Genomic DNA, 14,898 nt, shown 5'->3' with positions numbered 1-14,898 from the left:
TTTGTACTTGTCGGTGTTGAATCCCATCCTATTCTCATCCGCCCACCCCTGTAACCTGTCTAGGTCAGATTGCAGCCTATTCCTCCCTCCTAGCATGCCAACATCCCCCCACATCTTAGTGTCATCAGCAAATTTGAACAGGGTGCTTTTTACCCCCTCAGTGTTCAACTCTTTGTATGATTTCAGAACAAAGCTCCACTTAGTGCAACAATTACTCTACTATATTACTAATTATTATATCAGTCGAGGCAAGGATCTGTTTTCTACCCCCCCAGCAGCTAGCTGCTCTCAAAGAAAATGGAGTCTTTATATAAAAATGGTGGCCACCACCTTTGTGGGCACAACTTACACCTGGAAAATGTCCTCTTGAATCTTTGTTCTCTTAAAAATAGAAATCTCATTACCTTCACTTTCAGTTACGTAGTTACAGCGTAAGCAGAAATTAGATAGAAATGTAAACTCTAAGTGTCTACTGCTTCTGCAGAGAGGGTGGTCTGGCCTCATCCCAAGTGAATTTGTACTATCAAATATCAAATAGGACAGAACTGTAATGCTATGAACTCTGCTATGAGAAGTTTCTAAAAGAACAAATGGGCACGGTTTGCTTCTTCCACCTATGCACATTTACAAAAACTCTCAAAATCATTAGATGCAAAAAGAGTCAGTCCCCAGCTGGTGGCTGGCTGCACCACTGCCAGCATGGCAACTGGCACTGCCCCTTGCCCTGCTGCAGCTCAAGGTCCACAGCTGCCCTGTTGCATCTTTGGATTTGAGTCAATGATTGGTGTAACATGCCCCAACCCTGAATGTGGGCATATATACATCTGAGACATGCTCCCAAAGTGTTCTCACATTGGGGGTGCCCTTCAGTTCCAAATCCTCTCTTCTCATCTGCTGATTGACCACTGAGAACAGACTGAGATGCTCCAAAGGTCACCTCCCCAACCCATGGCACCTCAGCTGTCTCACCCAGGCCTAGCCAGTTTTTTGCAGAGGGGATTCTGCCAGTTAAAAAATCATATCTTTGTCCAGTCATATGCTGAGGAGATACATTCCACTTCTGGAAAAGATATCTGCTTGTATGGTCTGCTTGAGATTCCCAATTAACATTGACATTACATGAGTTTAAAAGATAGAAAAAAGATTTACCATAAAAACTACAACAAGCATAGGAATCAGTAGCCATATGTTGAGATCCAGACAGTGAGAAAAGAATAAACAATTTTTTAAAATGTCAGAACAATAACCCATTCTTCCCTACATCTTATGCCCAAGAATGCCGTTCTGACTCGGCCTTCTAGTTGAGAAATTCCAATGTCTCCCTTTGCCCCAGGACTACTGAGAACACCACCATGCTCACCAGGCAAAGTGTAGATACAATTTCTTATTTGGACATATACAATGTTACGCACTGGATTTTCAGAGAGCTGGCATTATGCATATAACTTCCTGGCCCTCCTCAAAGGTTCTTGTATTTACCAAACTAGATTTTTTTCCTGATGTTATTAAGACCAGGAGAATATGTGCATCCTTTCAGACAGGTGTAATACTAATCTAAGATGCTGTCTTTCACTTGACCCCTTCCACAGTGAGAAATGTCCTTCCCCCTAAGAGTCGGGTGTTATTCTTATATGCTTTTTTTAAAATGTAAATTCATCATTGCTTGGAAGGGCATGGTTCCTTACACAAAATGGTAATTCTTAACAATTACTGCTCTTCAACCATTTAGGTTTTGAACCTCTCCTAGGTGTCAAAGGAATTCATCATTTATCACTTTAAAATCTCTATGTTGCAAAATCCCAGACCTATTATAACATATCAGGAATATATTTTAAATCAAATGCCACAATGTATATAAACATAAGGACAATAAGGCTAAATACAGCTTGATGCTATGCATCTGTAGAGACTACACATGCAATATCAGTAAAGCAAGCTCAGTGGCCCTTGTGATACCCCGTGACCCCTCCAGGTTTATGACAGTTATCAGGGTAGCTGTCCCAGTACAAACCAAATAAAATATGGTCAGCTATGACTTGAACTAGTGAAGCAACACAATTCCCCCCCACCCACGCTTAGTATGGCTCTGCCTTTTAAACAAGGAGGTTATACTAGTACAACTCCACTTCTGTGTAGTCACCAATAGCTGTAAATGAGGACACACCTCCAGGGTTTGGATTCAGTACCTGAGAGGAGAATCTGTCCTTATTTCAGAATCTGTTTACACTATTAATTTAAACACAAGCAATAAACCCAACCTCCCAGCCAGCCCCTGGGAAGCTAAATGTCGAAACCAGATTCCAGGCCGTCAGCAGGTGCAAGTGATGGCAACGATGGAGAAAAATCACATTGTAAAGCGCCTGACTTTTAGATGATGTACATAGCAAGCTTGTTCTTCTTGAGACTTGTATGATAGTCATGAAAAAGATGCTGGACTATCCACAGCCCAAGATTGCAAAAAAGTATTATTTTACTCAGTTGAAGAAGCTCAGCATTAACAAGAACGTCCATGCCACACATCTGAGTCACCTAACAAGTTGTAGTGGCAATAAGAGTTGACTTCTGGTTTACAGCATGAGGTGAGGTGACACATGTCTTGATTACTGACCATGTACCACTAGATGACTGTACTAGGGAACATTACAGTGAAGCACATGGCACCTGCACTGCACAGGCTGCAACCTAAAATAGATGTAATGGATGTAAACCTGGCTATACTGAAGTATCACTAGGCACATGCACGAGAGGCAGCATATTAACACAGGTCCAACACTGAATTAAGGCAGCAATGTTACATTCCTTATGTGGTATTGCACACATGGAATGAACAAGACATATTTCATTGCATCACCCCCCAACCTAGTCCTTCAGCAGTGTAGGCACAACCCTAGACATTATCTTACTGGATTTCCCATCAAAAATCACTAAGAACCAGATGCTTGGGTCTGGCATAACTCTGTTTGACACAGGTGTAGGGTTGGAAAAAATGGGAAATTTAACTCTGTAATCCTGAAGGCAGCTCCAGGACTGTTCGGCTCTTAGAGTGACTGATTCTGTGAATTAATGTAGGTAAACAAGTGTAGAATAACTAAAGTGAGATTTGAATCAGACCTGCTTATGTTATACCATAGTCTTTGTATTTCCCAGCCTAAAAACATTAATCTCTTAACTTGGGTAATCTTCTTTTTTGTTGTTGTTGTTAGCATTCAAGTCCCTTCCAATTGCCTAATTTGGTTCACGTAGATTCATGAAAAAAACTATTCCAAGTTCATCCCATTCTTGTGGGGATTTTTTTCCAAGTGTCTTTTTGTCTTTCATTTGTCCCAATTAAGATAATGACTTTGAATATTCTATCACTAAAAAAAAGACACTTCTGAAGAATTTTCAGACAGCCTGGGATATGTCCCCAGAGGTACTTTTAGATGCCACAGATCTGATTTCACAGTTTCCTACCTTGGTGCAGTACTAGGTAAAAATAACTCCCGCAGATGGTGTAGACAATGTTCTTGTTGAACTGAAATTCACTCTGTACATTTCCAGCTCATGTCATGGCTGCATCTGAAGATGATTACTATTGGCAAATTTGAAATGACTTTACATGCAGTTACTTTACAAAAGGGAAAATCAGGTTTGTACTTCTATGTTGTTTACATACCAAATGAGGTCACAACCCTATGCATGCCATTGATTTGATTCTTATTCAATCCATTTTCTCTCACATCAGCTTCACATGGTTTATTAAGGCCACTAAATAGTACCAGTCTCTGTGCATTGATCATATTTAACTTGTGAAATCACACCTTACATAAGGAAGAACAAGAAATAGTAGTGGAACTGCTGAACCATTAGTATAAGCACAGTCATTCACAACAGAAAGTTAAAAGGAGAGAATTTAACTGGCTACTTCACCTGGAAAAAAAATAGCAAGTCCTGCTAACAATCAGACTTCTGCAAACATGCAATCTTTGTTGCATAAGTTTGTCTGCAATTCCACAAACCTCCTTGTTCCATTTGATAATGTTATAGCCATTATCTGAAAGATGCAATGGCTGGGACATATATGAACAACGGCCAATGAACTGTCAGGTATCATCATGAAGGGAATGACAAGAAGACAAGAAAATGAAGGTAGTAACAGGAACACTAGATAAATAATGTCAGGGTAGAATAGGAAGGAGCTAGAAATGAACAAAGAACATGAACCAACAAAGTACAAATCTAAGTTGAAGATTTGTTTCAGCATTATTGTCCTATTAGGTTAATTCAGTTGCCTGCCCAAAATAAAGCAAGCCACGAGAGAAATTGTGGGTGTGCTTCTCTTAATCCTGCAGAACTCCCAGAAACTAAAATATACTGAAAGACATAGGCAAGGTACAGAAGTTACATTTATTGCATGGTAGGCATACATAAAATCCTCTACAGCCATAACCGAACAGACGGTCAGGGGATGTAGAGAACTGTAAAAATAGCAGATCCTGCTTTAAGATAACCCTGGATGGTGTGACATCAGACTTCAGCACTGTAGGTTGGGATGCCATAAGGAACATCTGTACCACATCCCATCTTGACACACAATAGGTCACACTCCACCAACATCCCATGCAGCACTGTCCATCACATGGCAAAGGAGGAAAGAAAAGACAGCATATTCAGGGTTGAATGAAGCCAACAAGGTTTATCAAATGAAGCTACTGAGCTCTATATGCCTGTAAAGAAAATAAAAATAAGAGCCAGTTATGCATGTGGATACAAATTAGGAAGCAAAATCTTTCCTGAAATATTTTAATAGCTTTCCACTTTCATCACTGGAAGGCTTTTATGGGGGGAAAAAAAATAACAAAGGAAGTAAACCGTATATCTTGTTTCAGGTACCTACAATCCATAATATCTACTCTCTCCATCTTGCATTCTCCAAAGAGATTTCATATGCATCTATCTGATACAGTACACAGCTGCTTATGCTCAGAAGTATTTTGTAATGTCCTGATGCAAACAGGCCGCATCTACATGAGACTCTTTTTGTGCAGTAGCTTGTTACTACTACACAGTAGAATCGTGGGGCATGAACCATGATGCAATGCTACTGCGCAATAGTAACAAACTTACTGCGCAGAAGGCATCACCAGGCAACTGTGCAGGGAAGCTACTGCACAGTGACGCCAATTACTGTGCAGTCATTTAGTACTTCATTATACAACTGCACAGTCAGCGTTTCATGTAGACACACCCACAGTGTCTTGTTCAAACCAAGTTTGTGTTTGCCTGAAATCTAAGTTTGTTCTCAAGTCTGAACCAAAAACTCTCTAGACTTGCCTAGTTCATTCAAAATCACTTTCACATACAGAAGGGATAGAGCCTTAAACATGCCTTAAAATTTCAGTTTAGGTGCATGGGGAAATGTCTGCATTAGTCTTGGATCTGAACTTGGCACATGGTTTTGGTTCCAACACTACAATAGTTCTGTTTATGGTTCTTCTTGAAGGGCTACAGCTCCAAAGGATGGAAGGTAATGAAAGGAGATGATTTCTCCTTATCTCCATCTCAGACCTCCTCCATAATTTTCTTGCTTTTAAAAATCACATCTTTCAATACTGCATCTGCCACCACGAGTCATCCCTACTTTCTGCCTTGCTCAAATTTATAAACTACATATTCTAGGTATTTCATTCTTTTTTAAATACCAAAATAAATTCATAATAACACAAAACAGCCACTTGCCACTGTGGTGCCTTATGCCATGTGGTGCCATGAATGTTCTGCAAGAGTCACCTGCAGAGACCTTGCTAGAGGAAAAGGCAGAGGGAGGCCCTGCAATAACATTTCTCACACAAGGGTCATGACTGTTCCAGACCAAGTCTTCTTACACATCTCTGTGCCCCTACTAGATTCATGAAGCTTGTTTCAGATGCCTTAGTACCAGCACAGCAGCCACTGTGCTGGCACAACCCACAGGACCCATGGCCTGCTCCCCTGATACTTCCTGATGAGTCAGGCCATGTTCACGGATGCCATGTAACCCGTGATCATGTGGTTCACCCCATCTCCACTAGACCATGATGGGAAATCAGGTTCTGGGGAGAAATATGGAGCCCCTAGGGGTGGGGAGAAGCAGCAGCAGGGGGAACTGAGTCAACAATACCCCCTGCCCCTTGCAGTCACACCTCTCCCTCAGGCCATTACGGCTGAGAAATGGGAGAAGACTGGGAATGGTGGATTGTAGGGAACAGTGAATCCCCAGCTTTCCCCAACTCCCACTGTCCCCTGCTGAAGCCTGGAGCCCAGCCAAGATGCCAGTTGCTTCCCCCCATCCCAACTCTTGGGCACTTAAAGAGAGCATGCCCCATTCAATAGGATCATAAATCTGTGCAATTGCAATGCCCTTGCCATTTCTGTCAGGGCCATGCTGCACTCCCTGGGAGATTTGAGCCTAAGCACAGATGCCCTGAACACTTATGTGTAAACAGCTCCCCCGTTCCCCAAGGCACACACGGAAAGGCATTGATAGCATTTACTGAGCACAGTAAGCAAAAGGTAAACATCAGTTTTTGCAGAGAGCACCCCAAGGTCAGGGACAGGAGATACCATGCAGGTATGTCTGACAACTACTACAGGAGTGAGAAAAAAATTCTCCTTGTCAAAAAACTCCCAGACCTCCCTCTCTCCCTGCCACTCCTGGAAAGAGACTTATGTGATAGAAGGATTCCCACGTAGGAACCATTATCTGCTTGGCTCTCACTAGCAGGGTAACTCCTTGGTTCTGCACCTGGCGAGGCTGGCAAGCTGCCTAACAGCTCTTCCTCCCCCCGCCTCCCCACCCCAATCCAACCCAATCCATGAGTGATGTCCAATAGGCCCCAGCTGATTCCAGTTCTCATGGCACAGACTGTATCAGCCCCTCAGGGCAACCCCCAAACCCCACTCCCATGATTGCAGGTCCATCCCATCCCCATACCTGCCTCGCAACCCCTCCTTCCATTCCTGCAAGCTAAGCAACCCCTCCCTCTTGTATGCAGGCTCCACATCTGTGCATGGAGGCCAGCTCATGGCAGCAGACATAGTGAGTCCAAGACAGGCAGCTGAACACCTGCTGAGTGAATGAAAAATGCACATACAAGGCACCAATTAAATGAAGAGGAGACATTTCAAGCTGCGGTCACAGACTCTAAACTCAGGATGTGCATCATGGATTCCTGTCACCAGGTGCTGTGAGACCAGCAGGGGAATGAATCAGGCCATGTATAGGGAAAAGGGACAGGCCGGGGGATACTTAAATCGGGACTGCCGAGTTGCATAACTGAGGACTTCAGATAGCCACCCGCTGTTTGGAGGAGACACCGCACAGTGCAGCACACCTAAGAGAGCTGCAGCACCAGGATATGGAGTTAATGCACACAGTCCTGGACTGCTATTAGTTGCTACATAAGCACAGTCCAACCCGTCCCCACCAAGCGGGTCCAGGCCAGTCCTGAAGGGGTGCAGGGGACTCAGAATGGGCAGGAGAGTGCACCCCAGTGTGCTGAGCCAAGCAGTTTCTGGAGAAGCTTTTGGAAGTAGAGCCCAGTGGCCTCATCTTGTCCACAAGCTCTTCCACTTCCCATGGCCCCACTCCAGGCCTGGATCCTGTTTGCACCAGTTGCCTAACATGAGCTCCAGGCATTGGCAAAAGGCACAGATCCATGATCCAGGAAGGGGAGACACAGCCATGGAGACCAAGAGGCTGGAGGTCCAGCAGTCTTTGGCACCCTCCGTTGTGATGCCTCCTGGCCCTTGGCTCTCTCAGAGACACATTGTCTGGGATCACACAGCTCCTACATAGAGAAGTCCCTGTTCTCGACTCCAGAACCCTGAAAGTAAGGTATCAGGTCCCTTCCCCTGCGTGCCGTCCCTCCAATTTTTCATGTTTGTTGAGTTCAGACCCTGGGGAATTCCCCTGACTGCAAACCCCCTTCCAAGTTGTCACCCCATTCTCAAACCTAGCCCCTCCCCACCCAGCTACCGCCAGAGGTTTGCTTTTTTGTGATAATTGGGAGGAGGAACCAGGATAAAACAGGTTCAACAGGTTGTCTTTATAAAACATTGGAAAAGTTTGGCAGCCACATTTTTAACTGAGGCACCTCTCTTCCTAGCTTCACATTCCCCTGCAACCAGTGTGTGCCCACTGGGGGCTGAAGGAGAACAGAAGAGGGGTGGTGCCTGGGTTGCAGGCAGCAGTGCTCATGGTGTAAGGCCACAGGAGCTGATAGCAGGAGACCCATGGCCCAGTGCCAGGATATGAGTACCTGAAGATCTCCAGCCCTACAGTCTTGGAGAGTGCTCCTGGTCCACATGGGTGAGGAGGCAATCAGCCAGGGTTTTACAGATCTGAACAGTTTGCCATGGTGCAGGGTCAGGGCTGCACACATTGGCAGGGGGCTCACCCTCTCCCTCATCCCTGTGTCACATGTGCTCACAGTACCAGTCCCAGTCCATGATTGAAGTGCTCCTTCTGGCAGTCCAACTGCCCCATAGGGCCTCAACACAGAGCAGGAAGGGGTAAGCTTGGCCCCCAACAAGGATGTGGGTGGCGATTACAAATCACCAATGATGAAATCAGGGAGCCTGGGAAGGGGAGCACCCACTCTCCATGACCCCAGGGAACAGGGAGTTTGGCAAGAGTCAGGCATCATCCCCGTGTGTGTGTGTGTGTGTGTGTGTGTGTGTGTGTGTGTGAGAGAGAGAGAGTCCAGAATGCCTGGGTTCTGTATGGGTAGGTGTGAGGCACACACAAACACATTCTCCACACAGAACTCAGGTGTCCAGGACATGTACGTGTACACACACACACACACACACACACACACACAGTTGCAAGTAGACATGTGGGTGACTTGAGACCATGAGGATGCATGCCATGACAAGCTGCTGCCAGGTAAGCAGTCATGATGTCCTGCCAGCCAATCAGGGGCAGCTTTGCTGTTCAGCTTCACCTTCAGCAGCCCAGGGAGCCCATGGGACATGCTAGGAGGTATGCACCAACTGAGCTGGAGCCATGTAGGCAGGCTCCATGCCTCCTCCCAATAGAAGCTAATATGTGTTCTGCTTCCTCCCAACCTAAACAGGGGAACTTAGAGTAAAACTCAGAAGTTAGAGTGTTTTCACTGCAGTTTTCTTGAACTCTTGTACTTAGCCATAGGCTGCCTATACACATGCTCGGGGGTGGCAGGGGGTTCCCAGTGACCCACTCTAATTAAAATGCCTCACTATCACATGTATTATTAAGCCCTCCATGGGTTTAAAAATGGCTGTAGGACACTTTAGATAAACCTCACGCAATGAGGTTTAGCTAAAGCACCCCAGCGGACATTTTTAAATGCATGGGGGTTTATACATATGATGGTGCAGACACGCTGTAGCATTCTAATTAGAATGCAAACCAGTGTGTGTATAGGCAGCCATAGTGACCATGATCTACAGTTAGTTTGGAGTCAGAGGGCCAAGTGAGGCAAGTCACTGTGGCTCTAAGCCAGCTGAGCTACACAAAAGTCAAAGGAGTTCTGCAGGTGTAAACTGGCAGAAGAACTGGGTCTTATACTCCATTCATCTCGAAACTGAAAAATAACTATACCTCAAAGCAAAACATTTGTTGAATAAAGTGTATTCAGTGAACATTATTGATCCCCATCTGTGATTACCATTCAATTGCCCGTGCAACAGGCCTAATGCCAAAATATGTATACTTTGGACAAATTATTCAATAAAAATGTCAATATTCACCAAATAATTTATTTGTTGTAAACAACTCTACAAACAGTGTTTATAAGAGCATTAAGAAACTGAACTGAATGTTGATTATGATTCTCTAGTAGGATTCAGAGCCTGCCATTTGTGGCTGGTTTTGATAATCAGTGTCAGATGCCCATCTAAGCCTATCAAATTATCCAAACTTACTCCATCTGTGAAATTGGGCTGGAAGTCTCATGAGATTTTGTTACTTCTTGTTGTAGTCTCTTTTTCATACAATATTTTAGTATTACTTCAGTCTAATGAAATCTGAAATCCATGCAGTTTGAGGTTCTCACAAACCCAAAACATGGGTCAAGTGTAATGAAATTATTGAGTCCCACTGGATTTATAACTCCAAGTAGAAACATTGACTCAGCCATTTTCTATGCTTTCAGAAACACCACATTGAAGGTTGGACTCGAGTTTGCTTTGGGTGACAAAGGGTATGTCTACACATGCAAATGCTGCAGGGGAGATTTACTCTAAAGTAAGTTACTCTAGAATAAGCCCATCATGGGCAGGCATCTACAAGTACAGGGATGCAGAAGCAGATCTGCTGCTCCTGGCAGCAGTCTGCTCCCACCCCCTCTGGCCCCACACCAGCACCCTGCAACAGCCAGGGGATCTCTAGGCTTCCCCTGGGTGCACGCCCAAGGGCTGGCAGGGAGCACAGGGCCAGGATAGCTGTCTCCTGGAGGAGGCTGGGAGATCGCTCCCTGCCCCTGGGGGGCTACCTGGTGCTGGGGTGGGCTGGCTGCTAGCTGCCCCACCAGTAGATTGGTGCAAGGGGCTGGGGCCTGCCCCTGACTGAGACAGTTCCAAGCCCCCACTCTACAATTACAGGGTGGGGGTTTCGGAGCCTGTTCCCTGCCCATGAAGCTGGGCAGGTTGCGGGCTGGTGAGCCTGTTCCATACCCAGCTCCATGACCATAGATTGCAATCACAATCAAGCAGTGGGGGGCGGGGAGTTCCCTGCTGCCGGGGCACGGTCCCTACCTGGGCTCCAATGCCTCAGCAGCAGGCAGGTCTTGGGGTTAGGGAACAATTTCCCAGCCTGTGCTGCCTGGGAGCAAGTTTGCTCCTGGTTGGCCATCTACACATGCCATACGGTACAATAAATATTTGGGATTAAATTTGCTGCTTATATTTAGAGGTAGCAAATTTTCTCATGATTAGAATCAATTACTGTGCAGTAAGTGTCTGCACATATATTGCTTCACAATAATTTGCTGTAATATCAAATAAAGCATCTTGTGTAGACAAAACCAGTGAATTGGGCAAAGCCAGAACACAATGCTCTAGAATTCCTGCTTCCTAGCATTTATTTAGATGTACTCTATTGCAGATATCAAATTGACTAGATAAGTTGCAGGAAGTACAAGCAAAAATTGCCTACTAAAACACTACAAAAAGAGAAATCTGTAACATAATCAACCCCTGCTTTAATTCACTTTTCCACTGACAAACTCTTTTCATAAGCAAAAGTCCAAAGAGTATTTGACAGCATCTCCTGAACATTGTCAAAGACAGTACTATGTGCATCCAAAAGTCAAGGGGTAGTGGGGAATGAAGTAAAAAGTGGGTTTCTTTAGGCAACATCCTACTAGGAATGTGCATGTTTCAGGTTTAGAGTGCTATTGTTTTTCAGTGATAATTCAACACTTCAAACTTTCTTTCACAAGAATCCTATTCCTAACTGAACTATTAGAAACAGCTTTGGTACAAATGATTCAGGAACAATAGTATGTGCAGCTGATCAAAAATAAGTGAAGGTATACAATCAGGGTTTTATTTTGTTTTTAATAACTTTATGCGCTTAAGAATTCAGTACATATAAGTCATTTTTTCTTGAATTTCTCCTCAATGTGGAATTCTCTACAGTGAAATCTTTGTCAGTGGCAATCTTTTTCATATAATATTATTTTTCCCTGGAGGCATGTTTCAGCATATAATATTAATTCACTACTAGGTAATGTGCTCATTTTAGCTATCTCCTGTGAGCTCATTAATTAGCATCCTGGAACAAGTAGTTGTAATTTTTACCACTATGCTCTGCTTTCTTTTTACATTTTTTTTTAAACATTATTTTCAGAATATGTCAGTTATTAAGAGAAACTATGAGTATCTGTCCCACATTCAATATCCACAATATTCTCTTGGTTCAGTAGCTGCAGACAATATGACTCTTTTTGATACAGACATGTACCAGGATAGAATTATAATACTTCATTCTGCCTAGCTCACTCTTCAGTCTAGGATTTTTCATACCCAGAAGGCTGAAATTCCATTTTCCCTCAAAACTTCACAAAGTTTCTTTAAAACTTATCCCTTGAAATACTCAAACACACTGCAAATTGTCTCTCTCACCAATACTAACTGGGAACATCAGATGTCCTGCGTTACTTGACCCTCAAAAGAAGAACTTGGTTTAGGGAATTACATAGCATTCTGCATGGCAGGATCATCCTTCAGCTGTTAGTTTTCATCCTACAATGAGTGGGCACTGAAAATGCTAATGGAAGTCCCCAAGAAAAAATAGTAAATGAACAAAGACCTAAAATCTGTATCAATTTTCTAGGATTACAAACTACAGTGAGACTAGATAGCTGCTGCTATCTAGTTTACAGTTGGCAGTAAACCACAAAGTATTTGGATTGTACTGAAAGAACTCAAGATTTTCATAGATTTCATAAACATTTGGGCTGGAAGGGACCCCAGAGGATCATTCAGTCCAGCCCCCTGCCCCAGGGGCACAAAGTCACCAGGGAGCATAGGATCCCAGCAAGATAAGCATCCAAATGTCTCTTGAAGGCATTCAAAGTGGGTGCTCGAACCGCCTCCAGTGGCAGTCTGTTCCAAACCTTGGGGGCTTGGACAGTGAAGAAGTTCTTTCTTATGTCCAACCTGAATCGGTCACAGTGGAATTTGTGACCGTTCGATCTTGTCATCCCTTGGGGGGCTCTGGTGAACAGATGTTCCCCCAGATCCTGATGAGCACCCCGATAAACTTATAAGTGGCCACCAGATCACCCCTAACCCTGCGTTTTTCCAGGCTGAATAGCCCCATTGCTCTCAGCCTCTCATCATAAAGTCTGTTTTCCTGACCTCTGATCATGCGCATGGCTCTCCTCTGCACCCTCTCAAGCTTCTCCACATCCTTTTTGAATTGAAGAGCCCAAAACTGGTTGCAGTACTCCAGCTGCTGCCTCACCAAGGCCGAGTACATTGGGAGAATGACATCCCGGCATCTGCTTGAGAAACATCTATTCATGCAAGCCAGTATTTTGCTCACTTTACTAGCCACAGCATCACACTGAAGGCTCATGTTCATGTTGTGGTCAACCGTGACCCCCAAGTCCCTTTCATCTGTAGTGCTAACCAGCATAGCACTGCCGAGCCTAAGGATGCTGCAGGTTTTTCCTCCCAAGGTGGAGAACCTTGCATTTTTCGGGGTTGAACGCCATCAGGTTCTTGTCCGCCCATTTCATGAGTCTGTTCAGATCCGCCTGGATCACCCTCCTGTCCTCAGTTGTGGATGCTTTACCCCAGAGTTTGGTGTCATCAGCAAACTTGGCCAGTCCACTTCTGAGACCAATGTCCACATCATTGATAAAACTGTTAAACAGTATAGGCCCTAGGAAAGAGCCTTGTGAAACCCCACTAGTCACAGCGCATCAAGACAATTGGCTCCCATCAACCACCACCCTCTGGGTCCTACCATGGAGATGATCTGGAGCATATTACTAAGTGCCTTCAATTTAGAAGTTTTTACCATAAATTAAGTTAAAAAGTATATTGTTTTTCATGCAAAATAGAATAATTGTCCTGAATGTTTTGTTGCAGGTTGTTTTTGTTTTTAAAAAATTACTGTAAAAGACAATTTAGTTGCCCTGGTATGTTTACATATGAATTCTAACGGCCTTCCATAAGAAAGATTACTGCTGAATCCAGATAATGGGCATTGCATATAGAAAAGGGTGTTTCCATTTAAGAACTGAAGAAAAGTAGAGTTTACACACAAATCAACTGCAAGTACCTTGATGTTCTGGAGGATGTGTAACGTAACTGAAGTTATTAAGAAGATTAAAAAAAACCCATAAAATAAGTAGACTGATTTATTATTCAAAAGATAGTAAAGCGAGAGTCCAGATAAAACATTGAAAAATGAAGGATGATTAAGGAATGTGACATTAAGTATTCTAAGAGACAGGTAAGTATAGTACCGTCTTCTGATGAATTGGAAGGAGAAAAGCAATGCCAATAATTTTAAGAATCATTAGAAATGAGTAGGGGAAGAGACCTACAAAAATTAAATTTTATTTGGAAAAATGCTAATTAGTATATTTTAGGGAAGAGCATGCAAAACACGAATGTTCACTAGTAGTCTAAAGCCTGGAGAAGACAAGTATGAAAAAATACTTGAGAGAAATTGTGGGCTTGAATTTGCAATATGATATGACACGGAGAAAAATAAAGCCCAAGTAACAAAAGAGGTACCAAATCATGGAGCAACTTGAAAAAGTCCTAATCTGTACAGCTTTACCACAACTGTATCTGGAATATAGGCATCTTATGGCCAGAAAGAGATCCTCAAACTGAAAAGGAAACCATGGAATAACAACAAGAAATGATCACAGGGATCATTCCAACTCTGACTGGGTCCAGGCCCATAACATCAGCCATGTTCACTGTAACAGGGTGGCCTCTTCACCAGGTCTCCGCCAGCCACCCGCCTGTCTCTGGGGTAACCTCTCGCCTCACTCACCTGCCCCACCTTGATAGATAAAATATGGAAGTTATTACTAAGGCAGGAGGCTTCCCATTTTCTCACCCTCCTGATCACCAGGGCCTTAGTACATGCTCTAACTTTCCCTTTACACGTCCCATACCTTACAGACTTTTCTTCAGCAGTTGGCACTGGGACCCAAGCTCCAGAGTCTCACATGGGACTCTCACCCTCCACCGGAGCTCATGGTCTCAGCACCCTCACACTAGGTTCTCTCATTTCTCCCTCTTAGCCCCCTCACCAGGGCCAGTACACTCACTGTCAGGGCCACTACTCTTGGAAGCTTCTCTCTGGCTCCCCTCTGCAGCCACAGGACTGTACAGTGAGCCTGGGTGCCGCTCAGGGTCCCT

This window comes from Crocodylus porosus, unplaced genomic scaffold (assembly GCF_001723895.1).
Source record: "Crocodylus porosus isolate Cpor-Errol unplaced genomic scaffold, CroPor_comp1, whole genome shotgun sequence".
Taxonomy (NCBI): Eukaryota; Metazoa; Chordata; order Crocodylia; family Crocodylidae; genus Crocodylus; species Crocodylus porosus.
Note: the sequence above shows the minus strand (reverse complement) of the source record.